The sequence below is a fragment of the Drosophila suzukii genome, chromosome 3 (genome assembly GCF_043229965.1).
Source record: "Drosophila suzukii chromosome 3, CBGP_Dsuzu_IsoJpt1.0, whole genome shotgun sequence".
Classification (NCBI taxonomy): domain Eukaryota; kingdom Metazoa; phylum Arthropoda; class Insecta; order Diptera; family Drosophilidae; genus Drosophila; species Drosophila suzukii.
Window position 1 is genome coordinate 91,715,717 of NC_092082.1, and position 13,686 is coordinate 91,729,402.

A 13,686-nucleotide genomic window follows, 5' to 3' on the forward strand; every position below is an offset into this window, starting at 1 on the left:
TATATCACCCCGAAATCCTTTCAATTTATATCCGGCACTCTTTCCCCTCCAATAATTTGTCACTTAGACAGCAATGTCCAACTTTTGCCCAAGTCTTGTCTGTACAATGTTACACTTTTACCCCAATCCACTCATCCATTTCCCTTCTAAAACCCCCAGAATTAGTGGAAACATATGCATCATGCTTGCAGGCAAACAAAAACATTTCATGCAAAAAAGGTTTTTAATTTAAATTTCTTGACTTGACGTGTGGCATGTGCCGACGTTGTCGTCTTTGTCCCCTGATGTCTGAGTCTCAATTTCAGTCTGAGTCTCCGAGTCCAAAGATCCCGGAGTCTGCACTCAGATGTGGGCAGAAGGTCTCGGGGGCGGAGAAAGGGCCTGAGGGCCAAAGAAACTACCCACATACTCGTGCGTACATTGGCCATGCACAATTGACGCTTACATTGTTCTCAAGAATTATTATGTGGTTCCCAGCATGTGTGCTCCTGGTCCCAGTTCCTGTTTCCCCATCCCGCAGCAACCTTATCACTTCACCTACAGGCAGCAGCCCGAAATTGGTTACAATCTCACCCAAAAGAATGCCCGTTTTATCTGGGCCATCAAGTCCAACACACATGTGGCAGGCCCTCGACTCAAATTGAATCCCTCGGCGAGATGAGGCGGAGGTGAGAGCGCTCCTTAACCCACTCAGGCACTTACCTCATCCCTTTTTGAGAAAGAAGTACTCTTATCACGGGGAAAAATTTAAAACACCTCTAAAATACTTCAGAAATCCTACAAAATAAGATTGAAAATATAAATCTATGATTAACATTAATAATAAGACTTTAAGAAGGAGAATGTATTTTCTAAATATTCAACATTGAGTATTAAATAATATACTTTATTTGGTAAAATAAATTTTGCTTTAAATATTAACTTATTATTTGTTCAACCATATTTTGATGTAATTTGAAATATACTTTATTAAAAAATACGCTAATGTTTCAAAATAAATCTTTTATTAATTATCATATTCATTCATTTTACATTCGTTTTTCCCAGTGCACAACTGCCTTGCCTTGCGGTCTTTTCAAGGCAAGACAAATTTGCCCTAAGCCTTTGAGAGGCGACCACTGCCTCTTGGTTACAGGATAAGCCGGGGCCAATTAATAAGGCTAGGAAAACGGAGGCACACACATTTTCCTCGGGCCGTCGCTCATGTGTGACCCATAAATTTTCATTTTATTGGCCAAGGTGCGCCCGCTTTCCCAAAATCAGCCCCAAAACTTTTAATTGTAATTAATTTCGAAACATTTCTCGCAGGCAGCGCGGGTGGTCCCGACTTTTGGGATTTGTCTGCCGATTTATATGCTGATTCGGTTTTGGATTTTTGTTTTCAAGTGCTGCCAAAGTAAACACCGTCGGACACGGCGCACTATTTTTGCCCAGCATTGAGACGCTGTGGAAGCAGATAATCATTGGAGATACACCGAAAAAAATTTAAATTTAATTGTTCAGCTATTAAAAACATTGAAAAGTGCACCATTACATTAACAACATATAAATTATATAAATTGGCATAACGTCAAAAAGTGTGGAATAAAATGTTTTCGATGGCTTCATTTGCCATTTATTATTTTCCATATATTTTTTAGAACAACAAATAGTATTTCTAAATTTGTTAAACAATACATTGCTATTTAATATAGTTAAATATTTTTCCTCGTGCAGTGAAATGTGAAATGCAAGGCAGCAGTTCGCGGTTTTGCCCCAGTCTTTCGGGCTGACTGACGTTTTGTTTGCGTTGCAAAAAGCCAAACACCCTGGGTGGCCACTGAAATGCAGGGAAAGAGATATTTTTGAGGGGAAATCGGGGTTCCCCGTTAAATTTCAAATGGGTTGGGGCCTCACCAGGTGATGTTGGCACTTGAACTTGATGCGGAATGAGGAATGTGGCCACCAGAGCTGACAAGGACACACATTCGGGTGACATTCGGCGACCGAGGTGAATGACAGCTGGATGAACAAATAGATATGGACAAAGTTGCAGGAAATTCCTCTGGTTTTTTCTTCACATTTTAACAGCACAAATACCCCCTGAAAGTGGGTATCATATCTCTGCATTACTGCTTGGAACAACAAAACTTGCCAGAAACTTTCAACCCTCGTATGCAAATGTTTTGCTTCTTTATCGGGCCACAAAGTTTCACATATCCCACAGGACATAAAGGACATGCAACATTCAAATAACAGGATTATAAACTAAGAGCTCAAGGAACGGACAACGGACAGAAAAGGCGACAAGTGCGTGCCGTGTGTTAGTGCACTCAAAAAAATATTTTGGAAATTAGGAAAAATATATTATAAACTATTGGTTTAAAAAAAGAGTTTAATGCACTTAATGACTTCTCATATCTTCAATTCATCGAGAATCTAGAAAACACCTAAGCCCGATTAAATGATTTAAGTTTTCCCCACATGGATTCTTTTTTCAATGTAAAGATGTCCATTTCAGCTGGGACCCTACTGAGACAAATTTCTTGGGCTCAAAGGTGTTGGCCACACCCTCAGCTACCCAAAAGCTACATCATTTTGAGACCCTTTACCAATTTATAAAATTTAACCGGCCGACATTCAAGCTCATTAAGGAACGAAACCATAGTTGGTCGTTAAACTATTAAGACTAATGAGGGTTGGCCCCCGCTCAATGGGCCCGATTCCCTCTCCAAAAAACCGAACCCTGTCACTTATAGAAACGCAAATTTATCAGCCGCATGATTTCATAGCTGTCCATTGCTGAAAGTTCCCCAGCTGAGGCCCTGAACCTGAATATCTGGTTCTGAAACTGAATCTGATTCTCATCTGGCCGAGTCACGTAAGAAATGCCGCATGTGGGCGTTTCGTCATCGCTCCCCTTCTCACTTCGAGATGCCGAATATAAATTTGAATCTGAATCAGAGTCCGATTCGTGGCCACCATCTCGGTATCGTCATCACAAGGTGCCGCCTTCAAAAGTCAGGGTCTGAATTCGAGTGTTGAGCTAGCAGATTTCAGCACGTTTCGCATTTCGGGGGCTGTGTGTTTGTCTTGTGCTTTCCGCGAATCGAATTTTGGGTGGCCGAAAACAGAACGGTTCCCCTGTAGAAAATAAAAATCGAAATCAAAATTAAAACAAAGACAAAGACCCGTTGGTTAAAAAAAATTATAAGTTGGAAACTTGAAATTTCAAAATAGCCAAACTACAGATACTATTGTTAGTTTAGGATTGTTATTTACTAAAATCAACGATTTCCCTGTATTATTTTGATATTAAAATAGAGATTATTTGCAGTAAATACCCTGATATACCAAGTGCACCATCTTAAATCCAAGATTCCCACATATCTTAACGTCAGCAAGTTTGACTTTTATTATTTGCCTTTAGCCGGTCGCGTCCTTGTCGGGCTATCACCTATCGAAAGCCAAGTCTTAACCGCAAAGTGTTAAAGTTCCTATATATGGCTTACCTTCCCCGCAGATCCTATCCCCAAAAAGCAATTTGCGGACGTGCATGAAAAACTTTTACTGGCAGCAAATTGAAATTAATGTGAAGTTTCAGTAAAAGTGGCTTAAATGCACACACGGGCCGCATTTGGGGAATTGCTGCAGGACAGGACTTGGATGGGATAGAAAGTTTTCTTCACAGGAGAGAGAGAGTGCGGGTATTCGAAGGATACTTATGTTATTTTGAAATACTTAGACGCTCCCACACATATTCGAGATAGTTTTGCGCCCTTGGCAGTTGCTGAGCCGCCAAAGCTGTTGATTATAAGTTTCTTTTTCGGTTGGGACACCTCACACAACTGCTGCCGAGTGATATGATATGGGGGTTCTTGAGAGTTAACCCATTACTTGTCATTTAATATGCCTGATATGACCTATTCAAAGTTAGCTAATCAACTCCAGGGAATGAAAATATTATGTTATGAATCGGGAAGTTAAGAAGAACAAATTGTTTTATATATATTTTTATAGATTCTTTTCACTTTGTAGGTACAATTATATGTATGCAATTCTTAGAATCCTAAATAAAATATATTAAATTAATGTTCGAATTTTACTGCTTTTTGAGAGTGGATTTCCGTTTTCTTAAACCATTCCCAATGGGTTAAGGCCCTTCCCTTCGATTTCTCAACTTCTTTGCCTGAGGTTGAGCTAACGATTTGTGAATTGCACTTCCTGTCGGTAAATAAGAGAAAACTATAAATTCCTAAAATGTTCGCCGCTCCTCGAGAGCAATTTGCATGCATGCGTGATGCTTTTTGGGCTTCCTTTCTTGGGGTTCCCTTCTCGGAGGTGCTTCTACCCACTCGTATCTGAATGCAGAGCTCCATCTGTATCTGTATCTGCAAGTGAATCTGGCCTGGGTTCTGTGTGTTTGCCCTGGCATTTGTTGGTTTAACAGCAAAAGTTTGTCTTTCAAATCGAAAACTAGAAAAACGTTGCGTTTTATGCGAGTAGCAGCAGTTTGGGCTTTGCTTCTTCGAGGACCTTCCTTAAAGGCCATATCCTGCGGAGCAACTTTATTAATATGTGTGTTTCTTTTTCCGCCAAGTGCCTGCCCTTAAAGTTTGCTTTGATTACTCAGATATATGGCTTTCGAATAACCCCCCACTCAGGTGGGGGTTACCACCTCATACCTACGTATACCCCCCGATAAATGGCCCGATATCGAGCTCACTCAACTGATCCCCATTCGGTTTTCCCTCCTTTGCATTTATATTTGCATTTAATATTTGTTTGTTTGTTTGCCGTTCTGAGCAGCGCCCAGAATCCTTTGTGCGGCGTGTTTGTTTTAAGTGAATGATGCAAATTTGATGCTCTTATATAAGCGCAAAACTTTTGCACATGAACATGAATAGAAACTGAAGCTGGGAACTCGAAACTGGGAGTTTTGAGAACGAATGGAGCATTGAGGAGATGCAAACTTTTATTGCGGACTAAAATGAACTTCCGCCCGGGCAATGGCAAGGAAGTTCATAATTTCAGCTGATTTGCGAAAACTTTTCGCCACATTCGCAGCTCCCCCGATCCGAGTGCATATATATGGATGCTATAGCTGGTATTGCCGCTCTTTTTGGCAGTTTAAAGGCAATTTGCCTGGCTTGGCTTAACTTGGCTCCACTTGGTTCTTAGCCCCTAGTTCTTGGTTCACTTCAGTTCGGGGCTGTTGACGCTTGTTGACAAAGACATTTGCCGGGTCAATTCCGATTCAGCGCTTGTTTTTGCGCGCTCGACGCACTGAAATGAAAGACCGAGCTAGTCTTTAAAGTTTTAAACATTATTATAAATTTGATAAAGCTTCTTGAATTATTCGATTAAAAATGTACATTTTCTTAAATGTATTTTGCGATTATTTACCTACAATTTGATTTAATTTTAACCTTATTTTCCCAAGTTTGTCCTTGTGGGTCTTCATCGTTTGGCGCGGGACAAAACAGCAAACACGCAGAACATTTGATTTGTTTACACAGAGGATGGCGGGAGGATTCGAGAGGAGGAGGGAGGAGTTTCGGCAGCAGTGACCAGAAGGCGTAGGTACACACACTGTATCTGAATATCCGAATGGCCCAGTATCTCACGGATACGCAGCCCAAGCCCGACTCACGGATACATATCTCGCCGGCATTTGGCCATGTGTCGGCCAAATGTTTGCCACGGCATGTGAAAAATCTACCTCCCTCCGCTCGGAACTCGAAATTCCTCCATCTCGTCTCTAAAAATTCTCCCCGTGAGGTGTGAATCCGCATGGAGCTGGAAACCGAGGCTGAAATTTCGACTTCGACCTCGCAAGGCAAACGGAAATCAAATGCAGACATTGCCGTCTCCGCATCCTTTTGCCGCATTTTTATTTTAGGTACAAATTTCACACTTTGTTTATGCCCGAGCCCGCCTGCCGTGCGATCTTTTTGGTTCCGAAACCCCGGAAAACCCTCTAAGCCCCTCTTTTGTGCCGCATCTCGTGCCAATTTCACCAGGCGCACCGGCGCTTCCTAACTGAAAAATCTGAATGGGCGTAAACGGCGCTGTGGCTCTGAACCTCCCACTCCTCTTCACTCCTGAGTTATGATTTCACACATTTTCCGGCCACCACATGAATAGCTGAGGGTCTTTAAAGGCCAATGAAGGTATTTAACACGTTTGGAAAAGAATTGCGAATGGATAGACCGTACTTTTTAGGACATATGAAACATTTACTTAAGAGATTAAGAAAATATTCTTTTATAGATATCCAAGCCACTTGCGATCTTCAAAAGTGTGGGAAAATTCTCCACATCTGAAGTCTTGCAATCTCAATCTTTCAGCTTCCTCGGTGAACTCCATCGATCATCTAGAACTGAGTCTGTGACCCAGTCTCTCCTCACCATTTGCACTTCCCGTTCATCCCAAGGTCCAAAGTCCAAGTTTCGTTTCTTTGGTATTTTGCTCGTTAATTAGACAAGATGCACCAAATGCAGCCATCGCGATCATTTGTCTTCATCAAAGATCCGTTGATAATGTCACTCGTGAGCTGCATTTTCATTTTTATTTCCAGCAGCAGTGCAAAATTTGTTTAGGCGCCAGCAAATGCATTAAGTTTTTCTAACCGATCGACTGGCGCCTATTTCAAGTTAAACAATTAACATTATATGCGAAAAGTGACAAGTGGTTGTCGCATACCTCAATTAGCAGGCGAAAGAGGAGGAGCTCCGCCCCACCGCTGTTTCTATGCCACCCCCCCACCGACCTTCCACCCCCTCCTCAAGCCATTCCACCCACTCCACTGCTAATTACAACGGTTACAAAATATTAATGCAATTGCCAACGGCTGGCGGCTATTTTTAGACGCCAAATGACGACATGAACAAAGTGTCAAGCGTTTCTTCGCGCTTGTGCACTGAGAAAAACAAAATTAAATTTAAGAAATATAGGTTTTTTTTAGAACTGTGAGCACACAAAAAACTAGGGTTTCGAAATCACGTTTAAATGTTGTTTAACTTGTTTAAAAGAATGCAGAAATTTACTTTAATCTCAGAAGTACTATAAATTCTTTCATAAAAACGATTTTACTGCATACTTTTTGACACCTATAATGACATTTTCAACATTCACTATAAAAACTACCTTTTAAGAGCTATTACTTTTGCACATCTTAGTTAAGATCTCTAATAAATATTTTAAATATTGTTAATATTATAATATATTTTCAAATTTTAGATGACGTTCAATTAAAAAATGTTTTTTTTATGAATCTTTAAGTCTTAAGAAATGATTAATTGTAGACATTTGTTGAACATTAGCTTTAAATGTGCCCAGCCTAGCTAACTATCTTAAACCTTTTCGGTAATTCTAAATATTTGAGGCCTATTTTATTTCGCAGTGCTTAAGTGTTTAATTAAAGCCAATCCAGTGGGCTGAGCTGCAGCTTCGCCAGGACAGGACATTGACTTCTGGTCCGCTTGGACTGCTGCTGCTCCTCGGAGAACTCAGAACTCAGAACCCAGACCATAGTACCATAGTACCGAAGTACCGAAGTGCATGTGAAGTGGCCGCTGTCGAATGGCAAAGTGTCGGGCGGAATGCGGCTCTTTTGGAGGAGCGACAGCGACACATTACACAACAGTCAATTAAAATTAATAACTTTCGCAGCGGCGGCAGCACGGATAAAAAAGTGAAGAGGCTGCAACATTGCAGCCACCGTCGGATCTTCACATGTGTCACAGCAGCCCCAAAAAGCCGAAAAAGCGCATCCGACAGATACGTTTTCTGCATCCAAAAACTCCATTCGCAGGCTTCAAAAAAGCACGAACACGCGTGTTTTCGCCTTTAAAAAATGAAGTTTTCACTCCCCTTTTTTTATTTTATTAATTTTGACGCGTCACATTTATGAACTGCCGCCCAGAGAAAGTGGCAGAGAATAAAGCAAAAGAATTCCCCAGGCCCCCAGTGGAAATAAAACAAACATGTGGCGGCTTATTGACGTTGAGCACTTTATTAGGCCCCAGCGAAATGGAAAAATCAAGCGAGACGATAAATCACATGGCTGGCAAAATTATATCAAGTCGAAAAGTTCATACTGAAGCAAGGTATTATCAGTACAATCAGTACCTCCGAAAAATAAAGTGCCTGAACGGAAATATACCTAAACCATTTACATTCAATTTTTTTATAAAAACATTCCCATTACTAGGTATTGGGTGTTTATAATAAAAAGTCTTTCAATTTTGGTAACTTAATCTGTAATACAGAAACATATTTAAACCTTGGTGTATCAGCTTCGCCATTTTTTGATGATAATTTCATTTCAATGAGATGTTATTTAATGTACTTATTTTATTTTCACACTTCCCATTGCATCTACATAGTTTCTATTAAATTACCCGCCCGTATGCCCTAATCCAATATAGAGCGCATTTCAATACCGTTCCGATTGAGCCACTGTAAGTAAGGTCAGACACAAAAAACAGCTCGGTGAAAAACTGGCAGATGATGACTTTCGCTTGGTTTAACAAAATCCGTATTATTTACACCTCCGGCTACAAGGATTCCGGATCCGGAGCAACGGAGGCGTAAAAACAAGTTGGAAAACACGGGCGGCCTGTGCAACAACTGCGACAATCACCCCAGACTGTTCGCATTTCAATCAATTAATCTAATTTAAATTTTCCCTTTTGTGGCGTACGTACTGCTTTTTTTTGCATTTTTCTACGGTTCGCCCCTTTTAAGCCACCACCATTAAACGAGTTCTTTTTCAATTTTGCATTATCATGCGCTGCCATGTTGAGTGTCATTAGCGGATTCGAGTGGCTAGGGGTTGTGCGCCCAGGATTTCGACAATCGGTTTACCTCTAGCCCAAAAAAAGAGCTTGAAAAAATGCAGGAAAAAATCCAATTGAGTTATGCCAGGCCACCGAAGAAGCAGTTTCTCCTGCCCCTCGAAAAAAAGAAAAACTACCCAAAGGAAATGCGCCTTAAATGCCTTTCAGTGTAGCCAAAGTGCAATGAGCCATTTCCTGCTCTTCGCAAGGAAAAAACTTGGCCATAAATGTTGAGCACAACCACAGACATACCGACGAACCAATGTTTGGGACCCACGGAACCTGCTCTCTAAAAAAGTGCAGACGAAACCAATCTGCTACCCGCCCACTCGTTCATCTGACAGCAGGCGTGGCCGCCCCCAATAAAAAATAGGTGAAAAACCTGCAAAAACTGTAACGTGTGCCAACAACAAGGATGCAGTCGATGCGTATCCATTCCACATCCACTTTCCCATTCCCACTCTCTGAAACCAAAGGATTCATCCGCAGGAGGCGGCTGCAGGACATGCCATCTGTCAGTTGGTATTTGAGAAGCCAGAGAACAAAAACAAAGTCAAAGGATTGTATCTGAATCCACAGAAAGTGTGGAGGGAGCAAAAATAGATGGAGAATATTTGAGGGGGGAAAACGCATCAAAACCTCACTCGAGATACAATTGTATCTTTGAATTTCAAACTGATTTGTATGGTCTTTCCTTGGGTTGTTTACCTTTTCCACTCTTTAACAAGGATTAAAAATTTAAGAACTTTTAGAATATTCATATTTTATGAAAAATAAAGAAACACAACACTGTGAGAAACAAACTTACAGTACCATTCGACCATATTTTTTAAGATCATTAATTTTTGTCCTGTCCACTTGACTTTCCACTCGTTTGCAATTCGCACACCTTGGACCTCTCGTATCTCACAATTCAGAGGCCAAACAAGGGGACCCAGAATCCATCACAATCGCGATATGGCAACAAATGTGCTCTAATGCAGGGCCAGAGAATCCGAGACTACCCTCAGCTTGCAACCTGGAGTCCTGGGGACCCGAGAGAGTCTCAATCTGCGGCATGAACAATTGAACAATTGCGAAAAAGGCAGAAGGATTAATGCTGGTCGTGCTGCATGCGCCGGGCATGCGTCCGCTTTATCCTTTCCATATCCCATTTCAGATGTTCAGATGTTCCTCCCTTTCGAAAGGTGTCGCTCCGAAAACCCCCGTGTCGCTATATCGCATCGCTTTGCAACCCCAAATTGCATTCGCTTCCCATTCTCCCCTACCGTCATCATTGGCAACTTTTCATTATGCTAAACCGTAAATGAAGAGGGTTGATGAGCGATTTCTGGCTGGGATTGGGATGCGATGGGATGGGGTGGGGGGAGGTGAGGCGGTGGTGCGGCCAGGTAAATCCGTCCGAAGGTGGAACAAAAACCGAGGGGTGCAGAGGGGGAGCGGAACACCGAGCGTGACAGATTAGCGCACTGCAAAATGCTGACATACGGGCGAAAAGGAACCGGAATTTGTCCGCTGTGGAAAGCTGTCCAAATGCGGGGCAATCTTGAATGCCGAACTAGTCATCAGGCCAGGTTTGTGCCCCTGCTGAGTATTTCCATTCCACACTTAAAAAAAATAGGTTAAATGCTCCTACAATTTTAATTAACCCACCAAAAATAGATATTAATTTTCAAAATATGTATGTTCACACTACTGTAATATATGATATGATATGAATTTCTTAAATTATAATAGAAGGTAAAATCTATGAACTATTTATACGAGTTTAAATTCTTCTTTATAGAACCTAAAATATTTCTATGTTTGACATATTATGTCCTTGAAACCACCAGGGTATTTGTCCAACGTCTCTTCGACATTTTTTCAAAGTGCACTGACTTTCGTTGCATACTTTGCGGCAACTTGCGCACTTCCGGCACTTTGGCCAACATCCGCCGGCAACGTGCGTTGCCTCAGCTGCGAGGGCTTACCTACTTCCCCCCAAAAACCCAAAGACACCATCCCAAAACATCCGCATTCAGAGATAAACAGAGATAGAGAACGTCCAGCAGACGCGGGATATTTATTTACCTTTTATATCAGACAGACAGGAGTGCATATGAAAATTATTTTTATTGCTTTTATACCCTGGACAGGCACTCAATAAAGGATCAACTGGAACGTTGGTGGAAAATAAACAGCATTTAATGTAAAATGCACCGTTTAACTGGTTTGTTTTTATTTATTTATTGACACTCTTTAGGAACATTATTGGTTTTCAAATATGAAACAGAATAAATCGTTTAGCTTTGTTCTTAGATCGCATTAAAATAGTGGCAAATCATCAGTTTCACATAAATAATAAAGTTCCGAGCATTATTCAAAATTTTTTGATGTCTGCTTTTTATCAACAAATTCCGTTCGCCTTAGGGAATTTGAAATTTTTAAGTGCCCGCATTACCTATGTATAATCCTATTCCAAGTAAAGTCTCACACATTTATCAGTGTTTTGACTTCAAGAGGTTTTGCGTCAATCAAATTCTCTGGGGAACCGATAGGAAATAAATAATTATGAAACCACCAAAAGTATGTTGATTTCTTTAAAGATATTTTCTATTTGACCATGGTTCCTGCAGGTTAAATTCTTAGGAATAAATCTTTTTTGAGATTAAAAGCCTAAAAGTAGTTAGCCATTATAGGAGACTAACCATTAATCATGTTTGTAAATCACGTTGCTTACAAAATATAATACAAAATTAATATGGTAGGATTATTAAAAACAATTTTATTTAACTAAGGAATATTTTTAAAAATATGATTCAGGGAATATTACACCATTAAAGTTTACATATAAGGTTCCTGCTTAAAACCACCAGGGTACTTTATCAACGTCTCTTCGCCATTCGATTTTCGCATTTTCCTCTCTATTTATCTTTTGTTTTTATTTTTGCAGCCCTTAAGTGGACAGCTCTGCAGTTGCTCCAGCGTTAATCATTAAATCTCGGCACGCACACATGGCCCGGCAGCGATAAAGGTGAAAAATAAAATCATCCACAAATATTTACGGGGGAATAAGGTGAAAAAGCTACCCCCGGATGAATGGGTGAATGGATTCACTGGTTACAAAACAGCTTCCCACGCCACCGATGACGACAGCACCCACGGCGAATCTCCTGCGCAATTTCGCAAATATATGAGTTTCGGGCTAGAAAAAAATAGAAAATCGCTTTTGGGCCAAACCTAATGAGTAAACGTGGCGGCTGCCACTGGATGACGCACATGTTGTCGCCAGTTGTCCTTGACGCCCGCCTTTCCCACTTTTCCACCCATCGATGAGGCTGATGATGATGATGACGGCGATTACTTACAACAAACTGAGGTAGCTGCAGGCCAAATGGCTAAATGAGGGCTGAGCCTGGGCGAAAAACTACCCCACAGAAAGGCTCTCTGATTTTCGTCCCTTTCGCGATGATGTCAACAATGCGATCTCGATTCCAGTTCCTGCTGCAATTGAGGTGAAAGAACAACAGCAGCAGCCGAAAGGTGGAAGCCCTAGCCTCTCCTCATCCCTGAAAACCCCCGGTCCTGTGTTCCATGTGCACATGTGACTGACTTTTGTCTTCTGTCTGACTGCCAACCAAAGAATCCACCACCAATCACGGAAAAAAGGTGACTGAAACTTGTTTTTTCGCCCGTTTGCTGGTTGCTGCAAGGTACAGTGGGCAAATGTTTGAATTAAAAGTGCATTCCATATATAAGTAGTTTAAATATTTAAAACTTTTCATTCTAAGTATGTGGGAACCCCAAATACGACGAGCTTGTGCCGGCATAACAGCACTGGTCCACATATTTTGAACATGTGGATACCTTAATTTAATTCTGTCAGAAACAACTTTTGAAGTTATTATTATTATTTCGTCTCGTAAACAAATAATTTAATAACAATTTAATGCATTTTTGCCCACTGTGCAGACTCTGAATTTGCTTTGATTTTACTGCTCGATTGCTCCGCTCGCGAGTCCTGGATTTTTCCTTTGTCCTGTGGTAGGTCGCCAGACGCGTGCCGCAATCCCGTTTCCCTCTGCTCCGAGGATAATTTTTTGTACTTTTATTATTGTGCTTTTTGGGCGAGCGTTCATTTGCTTATTTGTTTGTTCACTTTGTCCGCTGATGCGGCCGCATCAAGGTAAACTTCGGTTGCTGAGCGTGTCCTGATCCTTTGGCTGTTTGTTATTGTTTTCATTGAACGGGCTGCCGGCGGCCAATGGGATTTATTATTATTTTTATACTTAAAATATTGTTTCGATATCGGTGAGAGACAGCAGCAATTCCGTTTCTGCATTTTATATTAGCTTTCACGAGGTTCGAGATTCCTGGCCAAGGAGTGTTTAACCTTTTAGCAGCTAATGTTACGTCTGTTTGAAGGACGTGTCCTCCAACCTTTTCCAAACTGAACTCAAGTATTTGCTCAGCTGAGCGTGAGTTGTGTGACGTGTGCCCTAGTATCTGTTTCAATTTTCGTTAATTTCCCTCGAACGCAGAGTAAACAGTTTTTGCGTTAAATAAACAGAATCTAGAAAATATTAAATTACAGACTTTGGAGTAGAGGAACGGTAAAGTTCCAAACTATACGGGCGAATTTCAGAGCACTCACTCCTCTCAAATGATCAAACCCTTATTTTATAGTATTTTCACTGATATTTCAGGTAAACCGTTAGGCTGCTTAGGACTACAAAAGCCGAACCACAAAATCAATGCCATACAACGCACACGTGCCCAAGGATTTCCCAATGTATCTACCCTCTCTCTTCCACAAGGACCTTTTCCAGCTGTTTTCCCTTTTTGTGAATGAAAATGGGCAAAATGTTTGAGGCCTGACATT